This window comes from Balearica regulorum, chromosome 14 (genome assembly GCF_011004875.1).
Source record: "Balearica regulorum gibbericeps isolate bBalReg1 chromosome 14, bBalReg1.pri, whole genome shotgun sequence".
Classification (NCBI taxonomy): domain Eukaryota; kingdom Metazoa; phylum Chordata; class Aves; order Gruiformes; family Gruidae; genus Balearica; species Balearica regulorum.
Window position 1 is genome coordinate 10,633,629 of NC_046197.1, and position 15,375 is coordinate 10,649,003.

General features: G+C 43.0%; 1 long non-coding RNA gene across 2 annotated transcripts in view; it reads left to right on the forward strand.

Annotated features, from left to right (window-relative positions):
* LOC142603886 (uncharacterized) overlaps nt 1–15,375 on the forward strand; it is a 204,972-nt gene that overhangs the window by 52,952 nt on the left and 136,645 nt on the right. The gene's annotated exons all lie outside the window — the stretch shown is intronic.

A 15,375-nucleotide genomic window follows, 5' to 3' on the forward strand; every position in this document is an offset into this window, starting at 1 on the left:
GTTCTGGAGAGGACCTTAGGAAGGCAAATCCCAAATATGTGATGAGGGACATGTGGCTAAATACAGCGGAGCCTTGGCAACTCAGCCTTAACTCATGCTGGCAAAAATACACCCTGAAAAAAGGTGGCATTACCCCTACTCATGTCGCAACATAGGGTGTCCTATGAAATCATGATAGTGTCCTAGAAACCCTATAAGAGCATTCTAGGGCTTTCCACAATGAACTTCTGCCCCATGAACCTCACCTTACTGTAGAAGTCTCAATGTTATTGTTAATTGTCTTTCATAGGTTTATTTCTGAAAATACATCCTTTTCCATTGTCTGCTGTTTCACTACAAAAGCAATTAGTGATGTCTTTCTCCAGGTATCGTGCAGATCAGGCTAATGACGTGTAAAGAAACCCATTGAGAGCTGCCTGAGGTTTGCTTGCACACATACTTCCATTGATTTACAAAACTGTGTTTTTATTCTTATTTCCTTAAACCGTTGTGAACTTTCTTAAATGTATAGAGTGGCTCATAAGTTGTAGTTCTAGTCAGCTCCTTACTGACATCAGCTAATCAAGGAGGCTCTGTTGAAAAATACAGTACAAGAAGACTGAACTGAGTAATGAGATTCCAGATTTATTTATTTAAACAAATGGATTTATTTAAATAAAAAGTAGATAAGGTATATAAGCATAAGCGTTGATTATACATCGAATATCCTTAAATGCAAACACATCATCTCTAGGAAATACCCAAGATATACCATAAGGGAGGATGAGAAAAAGTAAATCCAAAACTTACTAGTCTGTGGAGTTACCTTCTAAGGAAAGTAAGGAACTTCTCCATGATATTAAAATGAAATGGAAAAAAAAAATGCTGTGATGTACCTAGGTGGAATACACATGCGGTGACAGATAGGCAAGTCAGAGATTCCTAAGATATCATGGATAGTTTCCATCATGAACAACTTTAGCCAGTAAAGCAACTTTTAAGCTTGGATGAAGGGTGAAGTTTTGAAACTCAGAGTCTGTGGGGGTGTGATTCACCTGACCATATACAGAGATCTCCATCTGTGCTCACTGTCTAGACTGCCGTTACAGTCAGCAAAGGGAAAACAGGCATTTCTAGGGCATGATTTGCCTTCTCCTAGAATAGTCATCTGGGATATGTCAGGCAACTGCCTGGAGACAAAAGTCCAAAGATGACTTAGCAGTATGAAAATTTGTGAGCCAGAAAATTGTGTTTCATAATTCAGAACTGAGTTCTGAAAAGTAAGGTTTTTTTCCATACCTACGCTGAGAGCCATAAAACATGAGGCTTCAGAACCACAAGCTGACCTGCACGGAGAGCCCTGGCTGAGGACTTCATCAGAGGGTGGCTGTTCCCTGCAGGTCTGAGCTGCTTCCTGCACACTGTGATGGGAGCCATGGTGCAGCTGGCCCATCTCTCATACCATTTTGAAAAACCTTCTCCTGCAGGATAATTGGCTCTTCAGTGATCACTTTGCAGATGATTTTTAATGATGCCTTCCCACAGAAAGTGTTATCCCGGCAATTATAAATGAGTCTGTCAAAATCAGCCAGAGGAGGGCACTTTTGAGCTATGGGAGACCTCCTGGCCAGTGGGGCTGAAGGTGCTGCTTGTCCCACTAGTTTTATTTGCTGGACATTTCCTTAAAATCCTCCAGCAGTAGTCTGGTTCAGTGTCTGTCCTCTGGCACAGGTGACGGTGGGTTCCTTTCCCTTTCAGACCTTTCATCCTGTTGGCTCGCCAGCTGTGGTTATGTCTGTCAGGAGGTGACAAGAGTCAATGCTTTGTCTATGGAGGACGTTGGACCTATGCTGCGGAGTTTGAGTGTGGATGAAGGTGTTGGTGTGTCACTTCCAGGCTCTGGGTGCCAGGAGCTTGTCCTGCAGGAGATGTCTGGGCTAGCTGGTGTCCTAGGATACTTCTAGTGTGCTAAACAGGGCATGAGCTTGAGGGCTGCCACACAACTGACTGTTCAGTGTTAGCACCCTGGTGACAAGCTTATGGCCTGGGCCAGTTATTGCTCTGCTAGATGATGTCCAGGCACATCTGGAGACAGCATGGCCAAAGACTGTTTTCGGTAGGCAGTATTGCCAAGATGCACTCTTTCGGTAAGGAAGAACATCTGTCTCTGTGGACAAGGGTGGTGCCCCTTGTCATTCAGCCCCAGTGCCAGAAAGCAGATCCTGGCCTTTGTAGATTAGTAATATGGGGGTTGATATCCATTAACTTGTGTTGGTTTGGAAGTGTGGGCCCTGTCACACCAAATGCTTGGCTTCATTTGGGACACTCTTCCCTTGAAAAGGTCAGGCCACTAGATTGCATAGCAGCGAAGTTGGAGATCTGCTTAGCAGCCGTTCCTGTAGAGAAGTATTTTCAGGGAAAGTATTTAAAACATTAGCAGTGGGGGGTGGGGTGGAAATCGCAGGGAAAGTAAAATCCGTACGTATTGTACATATGTTTGCTTTAAAGAGCGGGTGACCCCTGCTGAGTTTCTTGGCACTGAAAGCCAGGCCAATGAGGACATCACCAGATGGGTTCATTACCAAGGCATTTTCATTATCACCCCTTGGGGCCAGCCCCTCATCATCCTCCTGGTTGGAGCATGGGAAGGAACACTCTGTTCCGAATCCACGGAGGTATGAGAACACAGGGGGAAGTGCTTGTTTCTGGGACAAAAAAAGCCATGGTGACTGATCACGCCATACAAGTTCACGTGAGAAGCTGAAGGCCAATTTGCTGGTCCTACAGCCTCGCTCTCTCAGCCTATATATGTCAGTACATGCAAGTTCAAATGCTCTATTAAGATCCAGTAAGTGCCAGTGGAAATCTGGTTCATCTCAGATGAGGCTCCCCTGGCATGACCCTATCAGTACAGTAATTCCAGTGGAGCTCACTGGAACTTGTACAAAGACAACATGAGCAGAGAGAACATAGCAAACCAAGTAAATCTTGGTTAATCCAACTTGAAGGAATTCCCTGCTGAAAATGGAGTAATGCCTTGAATTTGTTCTGACTTATCTTGCAATGCTAGTTCTCTGAAAGTGGCAAAATGATAATTTTCAACACTCAGACTCCTTTAGAAACTATATTTGCAGAAACAAAGACACCAAGTTAAACTGATAGGGCTTTAGTTCTTTCCCAGAGAATTTCTATACATTATGCAGGCTGTTATGTTCCCTAAAAGTTACCAGTTGCAAACAAATGCATAGTATAAGGCTTTTGCCTCCCTTGGTCAGACTGTAAAGACTACATTGGTGCAAAAGATCAGTTTCTTCAGCTAGTGGTGTTCTCGCTTTTTTTGTGAGTATGTGACCCTGGCTTTGTGGAGTAATTGCTCTAAAATTGGAGTGGATGAAGGTCCAAGGTGGGTTGAAGACCTGTTAATGATTTTAAGTTAGAATTTAGTGGAGTGGGTAACCCCTTTCTGCCTCAAGCAACCTCATACACTGTGGAGAACTTGTGTGCTAGACTTGGAAGCATGCAGGGTGGAATTTCTATCACCTCTTTCCCAATTATCATTGTTTACGCATGAAGCCACCTGTCTTCTTGGTACCTTGCCATAGTGAAAAGTAGTTTCTTTCCATGTTCCCAAGAGAAGGAGAAGGCTGGTAAAAAAAGGAAGGCATTTTAACATTTATGAAGAAAAAAGCAAATACGTATTGCAACAGACCCGGAAGGGTCAGAATGGACTGAATGTTCCTAAACCTTTATGGTAATTTGCTGCAGTAATTTCCATCATAATTAAGAAGCTGATACTGAAGCCGTTACTGCTATGAGTCAGGCTTGCAAGATCTGCTTCTACAGCACACGTAGCTGCAGGCTGCCCATATTCAGCATTTAAATGCTATTAATTTAGAAATGGTTACTAGAAGTACGTCTGTTAAATGCAAGGTTTAGAGCAATACAGATATACAAAGCTGATAACAAACCCCTGCTGTAGGGAAATGAGGAAGTTTTATGCATGCCTTAGGTCTCTGCATCCACCTTTGCCCCTAGGAATATGTCAGAGTAATATGGAGGGATTTTTTTAGGATGCTGTGTGCTGGCTGTTTCCCTCCTGTTGGCCCTGCCTTTCTGATGGTGTGGATGTGAGGGACCAAGTCAGTGCTCAGCTTGGTGAAGGCAGATGTAGTAAAGGTCACCTCTTTCTATTGCTTATTATCGGTCCAAACTGGTGTTGCTGTCTCCTGCCCATGTTGACTTCCAAGAAGGCTGTTGGATATTGAGTGCTTCTGAAAAGCAAGCTGTGTTACTGGGGTGCCAAAATAGGGACACAGATTTTTATGTGTTTTCCCTTTGAGTATCATGGGGCTGTTATTAGACAGATGGTTGATATGAACAGTTTTCAGCCCTGGAATTGTTCATGAGTTGTCCCCTTGAAAATTTGCTAGTCATTGTTTCTGCTGCAAGATAAGACAACTGACTTTTTTTAAAGTGGGAGAATAGGAAATACTGAATAATGGGGAATCTGCTTCAACTGTCAGTTCTCTTCCTGACCTGCAGATCGAGTTACTGTTAAGAAGGATGGCAATTACCCTGTGAAACACCCATTAGAGTGAATGCTCACAAACAGCAGGATAATGGGAAGTATGGACACATATGGAATTTGGATAGTGCTCAATACATGAATCATTGATTCATCCTTCTCTGCGAGACCCTGCTTTGATTCCTCCCGGGACAGGTGTTTGCCAGATTTGTTGTGTGATGTGCACCATAGGGAGCAGTGAAACTCCCTGCCTTTGTGTGACTGTTTCTTTTCCAAAGTGGTCACCAGGAAAAGACTGAATGAGCAGCATCATGCTGATGCCTTCCAAAGCAACAGGATGTGTTTCACCAATCTTGCTAGCATGTAAGGGTCTGGCTTTCTGCTAAGTCATTTTATATTCTCTTTGAAAATAATTCATCTTCTCAATTCATACCGAAAGATCAACAGAAAATAACTCAAGAGAAGGTCAGTCCTCTGCTCCTGATGATTAAGATCTACACCTAGTTGCTTTTGGAAAGCAATGGGAGAGTGCTATTCAGTTGCTCTATCAGATGTCTGGTGTAGAAGTGCTGGTGAGGTGCAGTGTCTGGGGCAGATGTTCTTGTGGCTACTGTAAAGGATCAGGAATTGTGAGATCTAGCTTCTACTTTTGGTGTCCGAACATAAAATGAATCAGAAAAGTCTGTAGTGTTTTTTTGCCGTGCATGCTGTAGAAAGATGTAGTATGTCCAGCATGCTTTGAGTTCCTGTATCAACAATCCACACTGCAAGTGCTGTTAGGTGGGCGCTTTCTGCTGTCATGTCAGATTTGACACCTCTGGATCATTTTAGTACCAGCCAGAGGTTATGAGAAGGCAAGTACTTCTGTTTGTAAGCTGGATCACATTTTAAAAAATAACTTTAACAGCAGCAATGTGGTACGTTTTGGACGTATCTGTGAGTGAGATTGGTTTGATAGATCCTCTCTTGGGAAAGATGTTCTTTGGTCAGCTACAACAGTTGGACCTGCTTGTCCTTGGCAGCCCGTGCTGTGAACAGGGAAGCTCTGTGGATGCTTTTTGAATCATATCCTTGATGTCAATTGTATGTGTTCCCTAAAAGGTAACAAAATCTATTCCTACACTCACAGTGGGTGAAGCACGTGAGGGCATTCCTGCCCTGGACAGAGCATATGTTGATGCAAATAGTACTCTTGTGCTTCAGGATTTGCAGCCCCAGCACACGTTGCCTGTGAGTGTGTTCCCTGCAGCACATTCATCCCTCGCTGTGCAGAGAATCTCAAATATCTTTTTGGATGGCTGGGGAAGAGTACAGAAGTGTAATCATTTGCTCTGACAGCAAACGCAAGATATTATAAAAAGCTTTTGCAGTATGACTCAGGAACAAGAATTACAGTGTGCTGTCTAGTAAGAATTCTAAAGTTCCTATAACTGAATTTTTTCCATTTTATGACTTACCAAAAGCCAAGGTTAACCTATTAGCCTGCATTATGGCTAAGGAAATGGCCACAGAATTATGCAGCAACACAGTTTAATATTAGTCTTGAAGCTAAGCCCAAACGGAAGTTGACAATACCATCTGAGTTAATGGTACAATATAATAGGAAGAAATAACCTGAGAACACTTGCTTTCACAGCTCTAGGTTTGTTCCTGAGGAAATGAATGAACTGTAAATCTCAACTTTCCCTTCCTTTGGGTACAGAAACTCTAAGTGAAAATAAAATGCCCAAACAAGTGAGAGTCTTTCATGCAAGGATGACAGATAATTCACAACTAGACTTGTACTACTGATAAATTTTTCAGATTTTGCTTAACTGATCTGAAAATTCAGAAGAAAAAGGTCTTGACTTTGAGTTAAGCAGGCAGGATAAAAAAAACCGAACAAAACTAACTCCAGAATTGAAATTACTTCAGGTCAAATGAAATGTTGTTTAACCCAGATGATGTACTTTGTTCAAACTTTAGAATGCTTCAAAACCATAGTGAACTAATTTTAAAAATTACTGATATGACTGATTTAGAAAATCTAAATGTTTTTTTACCCCCCTTCCCCCCGATGTATGTTTTGCAATGGAAACAATTTGCTAGAATCAGTACACATCCAGCCAACCTACAACTTCCTGTTTTGTTTTCCTTCAACCAAAGGATTTTGGCCAGTTCCACCTCCAAACCTCTCCCCTGGGCAGTGGTGGAGACCCTCGCCACCATGGGCTGACACTGGGCGGCTCAGAGAAGAGCGTTTTGCTATCCTGGTATGAAGAGCTGGATAATCTCACTTGATTGAGAAATGGAAGTGATGGCTGTGAAGAGCCGTTCAGGTTTAGAGGAACGGTCCCCAGAAATGGCTGGTTTGGGCAGGGCCGTGTGGGGCGGCTTGTGACCGCTGTGGTGGAGCCACTGCAGCAATAGGAGTTCTGGCTTACAGGAGAACAAAAAGTTCCCTTTGTCCCTGGCGTGGGTTGAGATAGGGCCAGGCGGTGAGCTATTGACCCAGCACAGGATGTCTGTGGGATGGGAGGGAGATTTTTTGGACAAGAACTTTGAGAAATTCTGCAGGAAAAAGTTCTGCAAACAACTGTATTTAATCTCGGCTTCTGCTCAGATGTGGATGCTCGTGGTTTGCAAAGTTTGTTCAAGAAGGGGTCAGTCGTGTAACTCCATCATGATGGACACTGGAGGTGTCTTACTCCTTTACATAAAAAAGATTTGAACAGGGCAAAATAGCTATCTGCTGCCAGTGGAAGTGACCTCTGAGCATTGGCTAGCCTCAGTTTGCAGTAGGTTCAATAATAATAAATGTGTGTATTTGATGCTCCCAGTAATAACCCAATTAGAGGCACTTTGAAAGGAGATAGTGCTTGATCTTTTTGTTGAAAAGTTGTCCAAAATACAGGAACTAAGAGAGGAAAGAACAAATTCTTTGGAGCTCACATCATGAATAATGTTTAGACTGAGCAAACAAACCTTGGTTCAATAGGTTCTGACTCTCCTTCATACCACTTATGGGAGGATTAGAGAAGTATAACTAAGAAATTCTGTGCACACAAACTTTTTTACCTCCTTTTTTTCTCCTTAGCTTGCCACCACAGTATATAAAACATTTGTTAAAAGCCTGTGAAGCTATTAAGACCCCTCTGGCTAAAATTACTGTTGCAAAAAGAAGGCTTGCAGAGTTGAGAGATTCCCCCCATTTGTAAGGTCCCAACCTGGAGAGCTATTTATGCATTACTCACATGCTTTAACATTTCTAAATCTTTCTTTTTCCATGTGTGCGTATATCCAAAATGTTCATCCCTTGGGGAGGCTCCAACTTACCCCAAATTTGTGAGTGTTAGCAGCTGAAGTTTCACTCTCCTGAATTGGGCCCACATGTACCAACACTGAATGCGATTTATTAAAAAAAAAATAACATCAAGGCAGTACTGCAGCAGGAGAAATAATTATATAGTATAAGGAGAAGTATGGGATTAGGGTTGGGTAAGAAATTGTAGTAGCCATTGTTGAAAATCTTGGGGTAAGAGATGTGCTGAGAAAAATCTGAAAGGCAGTGGGGTATTCAAAGTAACCATTATGATATGTTTATACTCTACCTGTAAGTGAGTGAACTATAATTTAGATGCATAATTTCTGGTTTTGACTAGAATGGTGGGTGAAGGACCTCTGATCTCTGAACCAACCAAACCGGTATTTTCCCCTCTAAAGGCTGGTATGACAGACTTGTGGTCAGACCTGTGTCATCTGTTGGCTTCTTTGATAAGGATTATAGTTAGAGAAAGCCCAGCCATTTCTCGCACAAAAAAAACCATGCAAGGGAAAAAGCGCCAAGGAACAGCAGAGAAGATGAAAGCAGTAAGGAGATGGGATTGGGTAGCATGAGTGTTGTAGGAAACAGAGAACAGAACTGGAGAGGAGTGAGAGAAGAGTTATTTAAGTGTTTTCTTTCATTAAAAAACCCACCCCAAAACAACAATAAAAGGCGTCTGGTTGGGCTAGCAGTATCTGCAAGCTCCAGAGATCTGTAGTCACCTATTGGTGACTACAGAAGAAGACATACTACTTGCTTTACTTGGAATGGAGTGGGAGACAGATGATGATGAGAGAAAAATCCATACAGTGTGATAGGAAAAAAAAAAAAGCAAAAAAAAAAAAAGTAACCCTCATCATGGAAGAACCATGCTGGGAAAAATGTGAACTACTCATAAGGATGTTGCTGTTATTTGTTCCAGTACTTAATATTCTAGACAAAGAGGGCTGTTCTCTGTATTTCTTTGTGTGACCTTATTGTGTATTTGGATATATTTGCTGGTGACCTGGAGTTTTGGATGGGCATTGGCTGGAAAATTTTTCCTTACAGAGATTGTTTTCCTGTTTCATAATAGGAGAAATTTAACTCTTCTAAGAAAGGACAACTGGGGCCTTATTTCTGTGATAATGCCAATAATAATAGTTACTATTTTCTTGTCCAAACATTCTTTCAACACAAATGACATTTTGTACAAAATATATTTTTTTTCCAAAAATATTTAAATTCTTTTCTAAATGCAGTGAGACTTTTGACATTGATTTAATGGTTGCTGTATCAGGCCCTTAAGGGAAAAAGGCAGTACGTTCTCCTTTGATCTTCTATTAATCTTTTTGCTATTGTTATCTTCATTTTAGTGAATCATTTCTGTACAAGGATGACGTTTCTGTCCTGTCCTCAGAACCTCTGGTGGCCCTCCTTCGTTTTGATACACATGAACATAACTTCAGTTACTTTTTCTGGCACACATATACAAGTAGTTGGAAGAAGTTCCTCTGTCCTGGTGGCAAATAGAGACAAGGATACCTCTTCTAACAGAAATCAGTGATGAAACGGCAGATGCCAGGTCACTGTTCCTATCATAAACAATTCTGGCTAATGTTGTTTGCATTTCTGCTTGTTTATACCTAAATCGGTGAGACGAACTTGCACCACACATCCAAATTCTCATTTTCTGGTTGCTGATATCACCTTTCCCTCATGGTGTTGGCAGCAATAGGGTCAGAACCTGGTGCTGCTTGCTGGGCTATGTGCAAGGAGGTGTGTCCTCCCACTGTGGTATCAGGTCTCTTTGGTGGAGACCTTCAGCCCTTGTGCTGTGGCATTCACAAGTGGAAGGGCGATATCTGGAGCTATTGCCTGGGCCTGTGCTATGAGTGGAGGCACCCTGTATCCCTGATCCTCTGGTCTTGCAACAAGGAGAAGCTGTTTGAACTCAACCCAGCTCCTTCCCTCCCTGAGCATTCAGTGTCTTTCTAAAAGAAACAAGGCCATGGAGAGAGGTTTTATCCTTGATTTGGGGGGACATGTGGGCACCTGGGCTCTCAAGCTGCGGGGTGCACAGGAGAGCTAGGCCTGCTGTTGTGTGGTCGTGTCCTCTGGGAACAGTTCAGGTTCGCAGGAGGGGGGAGTATGGGAAGGAGAACAGAAGACTGGAGATGCAAAAGCATCTTAGATGTCATTTTGCTCAAGGATAAATCTGCAAGCTTCTGCAGGATCTGGGGAAGATGAGGCTGAACAATGGTGTAATTAAAACAGCAAATCAGTGGGCTGTTTACTGCTTAAATTCCTTAATCAGTATGGCCTGATGAGGCTTCACTTATATGCTGTGGTTGAAATGACCTGGCATATCTCCTGTTCATATGGTTTCCCCTTTGCAGAGATACGTGGTGCCTATGTTTGACACACTAACATAACACAAGGTCTGTTGCTTTCCAGTACAGAGCAGCTGAGAGATTAGAAACAGTTATGTAAATATGGCCAAAAGATATAACAATAAATGAGTTTTCCTACTCGGTCACTAGCAAAAAGTGATATGTCTTTCATCCAGCCAGAAGCTGGCTAAATGAGCAAACCTTGCAATATTGTACTCTCGAGCTGGTGTAACTATGAAGGGAGCGAGTGCCAGGACTGGGGACCATCCTTGGAGAGGCCCCGGCCTTTCCCAGGAATTCCTCCTCCGGTGCATCACAGCCAATTCCAAGTGCTGCAATGAGACAGAGTCATGCGTCAGACCTTTCCAGATCCTATAGGAAACAGCCATGAACCACATCCATATGTTATGAGAGCTGGCTAACTCCCCTTGTAGTCAAAACTGCAAGCTGAATAACTGAAACCTTGCATCAGATCTGGAAAACAAACTGTTCTGTTTCATACCCCATCACCATCCCCAGTATGGATAGCAGGGATAACACTTCAGCTGGCAGCGTTGGCCATGAGGTTTAACAGAATGCGGCTTATTCTTCCATGACTCTTAGCCCTGGAGTGCTGACAGCAAGAGACTAGAAGTGGGCCAAGGAAATTGATGCTGGATGTGAGTCAGGTACAAGGCTGAATTCAGCTTGGATTTAATATTATTGAAATACCACAGGTGGTTTCTGTTAGGATTTGGCCTCATATGGCGAGACTGAAGTCAGGTCAGCTGCTCAGTGAGATCCGGCATTGAATTCTCATGAGAATAGTGAGTTGAGTGAGATTTCAGTCACACCTGAATCAAAAAATAGTCCCTTTCCTGTTTGGGTGTGAACTTGGGACCAGAAATCACAGGGGCTGGTGTGAAGTGTACATAGACCTAAGAGTGGGCTTGGGTGTACACACACTTTAGTTTTCTTTAGCTTAAATGGGATTTGTACCAAGGAGCTGCACCACGTGTCTGACACTGGGTCCGGTGACTGGAGATTGACCCTTTACACTGTTAATCCAAGAGGGGTTGTTTTATCAATTTCCAGTTGGTTGCAAAGGAACATCAAGGTGTAATTTAAGAAAAGCCATGAGAATTTTTGAGGCTGTGAGTGAGAAACCGCAGCAGCTCATCAGGTCGTAAGTTATGTCCATGAATACGTTGAGGCTGAGCCATGTGGGAGCCCTTCACAGCCCACCAGAAACAGGTGCTGAGACACCTTTCATGCAGTTGGCTCTGGTTTATCCGTGTTTTTTGGACCTTGCATTGCTTGTGGCTGTTCTCACACTGTGAAAGACCCACAAATGTAAAGAGAGGGACTTTCCAAGCTATTCAGGGATCCAGTTTGCTACGTGTTGATCAGGGTTGGCTTTTGCTAATCTGGTTTGGTTAGAAATGCTCTGGAGAAGTGCCAAAGGCTGGAGCAAGATGGAGTTACAACCGCCGTTAGGTATGAGCAGAATACGGTCATACCGCCATACTTCCAATCTTATACCACAAAGCAAGGATGACTTCTGTGCTTTCCAAGACAAGGTGTATAAAAGGAGAAAAACATGACTGTGCTGTGTCAAACTGATCAGCCAGGAGCCCAGAGAAACCTGTTGGTGTGAGATACAGACTAGAGGTGACATCACCAAACTTTGATGCCATAAGAATTTAGAGAGTGGGTAAAGTCATGCTTGTCTCTTGTTTGTCATGAAGTAACATTACTCCCTTTTTTCCCTATTTTATCAATATAGAAGGAACAGTGGCAGGCAGTTCTCTCTGATATTTTTCACGTATACTTTTGAGGTGTTAAAAAGAAAGTAAGAGTTGGAATTTACAACCTTTTGTATAGATACATGTATTAGAGTGGCACCACTTGTCAGTTCCTAGCTCAAATTCTGAGCAGTCCTCCCCTGAATCACAGAGAGACTGTAAAATACAACCAACAAAGCTCTCTAGTGAGAAAGCAGGAATTACCAAGTGTTACATAGCGAAGGTAGGGGCACTGGGCTTAAAGGTGGAGGAAATGAAACGTTTCCTTGTCTATTTGGACCCTGGAGGAATCTGTAATGACTGCAGGGGCCAAGAGGTAGCACTAACCACATCCTTGATTTTTTAGGCTCAGTATTAGTAGGAACTGACTCTAGTCTAAACTTCACCTCTGCTATGTTATTGGCCAACTCAGTCACTGGTGATTTGATCCAGTATGGTCACTAATTACCTGGTTTACTAGCTCATTTGTATCCATAACTTAAAAATTGTGTTCTATTATCCTTGATTAGTTTGACAGCAAAAAAAGGTGACAGTTATTTCAGGGAGAAGCTGGCTGGTTTATTAATTTCTAATCAATAAGCAGCATAGAGTGCTGTTTTTTTCTTTTGAGTTTCTGCAGTGCTAGTCACAAAGGTACAGAGATTTTGAACTGTTTGACTCTATTTCTAAAAGAAGACTTTTCTCCTTCACATTAGTTTGGTTTTAAATACTCAGCCTGCCCTCTTCCCCCTCCTCCCCATGCACAGAGGATTTGGAGGAGTCTGAATCTCAGTGTCTGGTTTTTGCTATCCTTAGCCAGTAAAATGATCGAATATGGTTTCCAAAATACACAAAGTGCGCAAGAGCTGGTTTTTACCAAAAGGCTGTTTTTTGCAGAGTCATTTTTTGCTTATAACTACGTACTAGCAAAGCCTGAGGGAACTGTAAGATGGATTTGTGGAGCCAGAGAGGTGGTTTTGGGTTTTTTTTAATCCCCTTGAATTTCACCTGTATTTCTGAGGTCGAATCATAAACAAAAAGAGTTTCTATTAAACAAAAGAGAGAAGTGCAAATACTTATCCTCCAGCTCTGGGTTTACCCAGGTATGCAGCAATATCGTTTTATCACTGAAGCATCCATTGTATTAGAAAGCCTTGTTTACACAAGCTTAAGCCCCCGGCTGACGGACAGAGCCGTTTCAATTTCCCTCAGTCATTCCCACTACGGATTGTATATTCAAGGGAAAATCCTCACCGCAACACTGGACATGCCACGCTCTTAGCCGACTGATGTTTATTAACTAATACAAAGTTGCAAATGATGTACCAACACAGTTAAACAAAAGAGCCCAGTGTTGAGCCTAAATCAAGGTCCTAAATCATAAGCCGTGGTGTGACAAACTGCACGATGTTTGCCAGTACTTTTAAAATGGGGCTTTCTTGCCAGGCTGAGAATCCATAGAGCCCGGCCAAAGAAAACAATGGGAGGGAGCCAGGGTTCTCCCAAGCCTTGGCATGAAATCCACAATAGTAGCGTTGGCCGAGGTCCATGGACTCGAGCACATGCTCCATAAGGTCACTTCAGAACACCATAATTACTTGGTATTTACTTCAGCGCGTCTTGCAGACATAAATAATAATAATAATAATTTAAAAAAAAAAAGTGCCACCAACACAGCTTAGGACTCTGTTACGCTCCCTTTGCTGTCTTGGAGTGCCCCGTCTCTGGTGCTGCACGATGTGGGGGGGGAACCGTGGTCCAAACAGCTCAATAATAGCAGTGATGATAAGTCATACGGCACGCTTGGGGAGTGAGAGTGGACTTTATGTCCTGGCTTGTCCTCAAACTCATCAGCAGGGTTTGTTGCTGCCATTCAGTGGCTGTTTACTGACCTTTGGGGGTTGAATTCGGGGGGTCACCACTGAGTTCATTTAAGGCGAGCGTTTGCTTTTTCAAATATCCTTGTCTGCATCCTCTCCTTACCGGCGGTCCTGCCGGAGAAGTCAAGATCTGAGCAGAGTGTTAGGACTGAAAACAGCCCTGAGTCCAAAGTCTGGTTCTGAACAACTCAGAGTGGGACAGGGGGACTGAAAAGACAAGCTTATTCTGAATTTCAGAGCCTAGATTGGATGGTGCAAAAAAACCCCTGTGATCCAAATATGTCTGGTCCTGAAGCTCACAATTCAGCATGTTTGCTAGTGAGATGCTATACGTCTCTTACCCCTAGAAATGATCCCTCCAGGGTAGAGGAAGGAGCGGTGCTGAAGAGCCTTGTCCTGCCTCTGCCCAAGGCTGTGTCCGCTCTTAAGTGTGGAGTCTCCAGGACTCAGCCTCAACTCGCTAACATTCAGCTTTTACTATTTACATTTAAAAAAAGAAACCACATTTGATTATTCAGCATTCTTCTTTTACATATTTATTGCCATTTGCAGAACTCCTCCGAAGGCCAGAGGAAACCTTTCTGCTTGACATATTTAATATTTTAGCACTTCATAGTGTTTTTAGACAAAAATGTCCAACACGCACATGTGTTTTGGCAGCTCTGCTTGTGGCCTCTGTTCTGTCTCTGGCCTTGAGAGGCAAAAGAATGAAAGAAAAAAAAAAAAAGAAATCAGCCCTTAAACTGGGTCAGCACTGTTCCCTTTATTTTCATTGATAGCTCCATTTGGGATTTATGCATTGATAGAGGAGAAGTAGGGAAAAACATATGCCCCAAGCATATGTCCTTGAAAAACAATGTCACATCTTAATTTCCTTGGGCTGGCAATGCATGCATTCCACACTCTCTGTGATGTAGAACGAATGAAGATAGAAGTGCAAGAAAACCTATAATCAAATCCAGTACATACCAGGCATAGCACACCAAGAAGCACACCCGTCTGAAATCTCATGGTACTGGAAGAAAAATCCAGGCCATGCAGCCACGACAGTCCAGTATTTCTAGCTGGTGATTTTTTTAGGCAGGGTTCTGCATCCACAGAAAAACAAAACCAAGCAAAAGTGCTTCCTGGCATTGCTTCGTGTTAAATACTTGTAACCAGCGATATTCAGAGAGAGGCTCAAATACGCAGAAGCGCAGTTGTTAGAAAAGACTAAAGGCGTGAATTGAACATTTTCTTCTGGTCGTTCAGGATCTGTTTCCCTGTGCTTTAATCCCCTGTGTACATCCCAGGAGCTTTGCGCATATAAACTGTGTATTGCTGATACCATGGTGATGATTAGTAACCCCAAAAGAGACCAGCCCTTTTCGGCCAGGACGCTCTGTAAGCCCGCAGCGAGGGGGGCTCGCTTGGGTGCACAGTGCTGGGCAGCCCTGCCTCCCTGGTGCCAGCACTCTCCTATCTGCCTGTTTCCACCTGTTTCTTTGGGTTTAGGGCATAAATTCCTCCTGGGAGCGGAGGTTTGAGGGTTTTTTAACAGAATTCTGTGCGC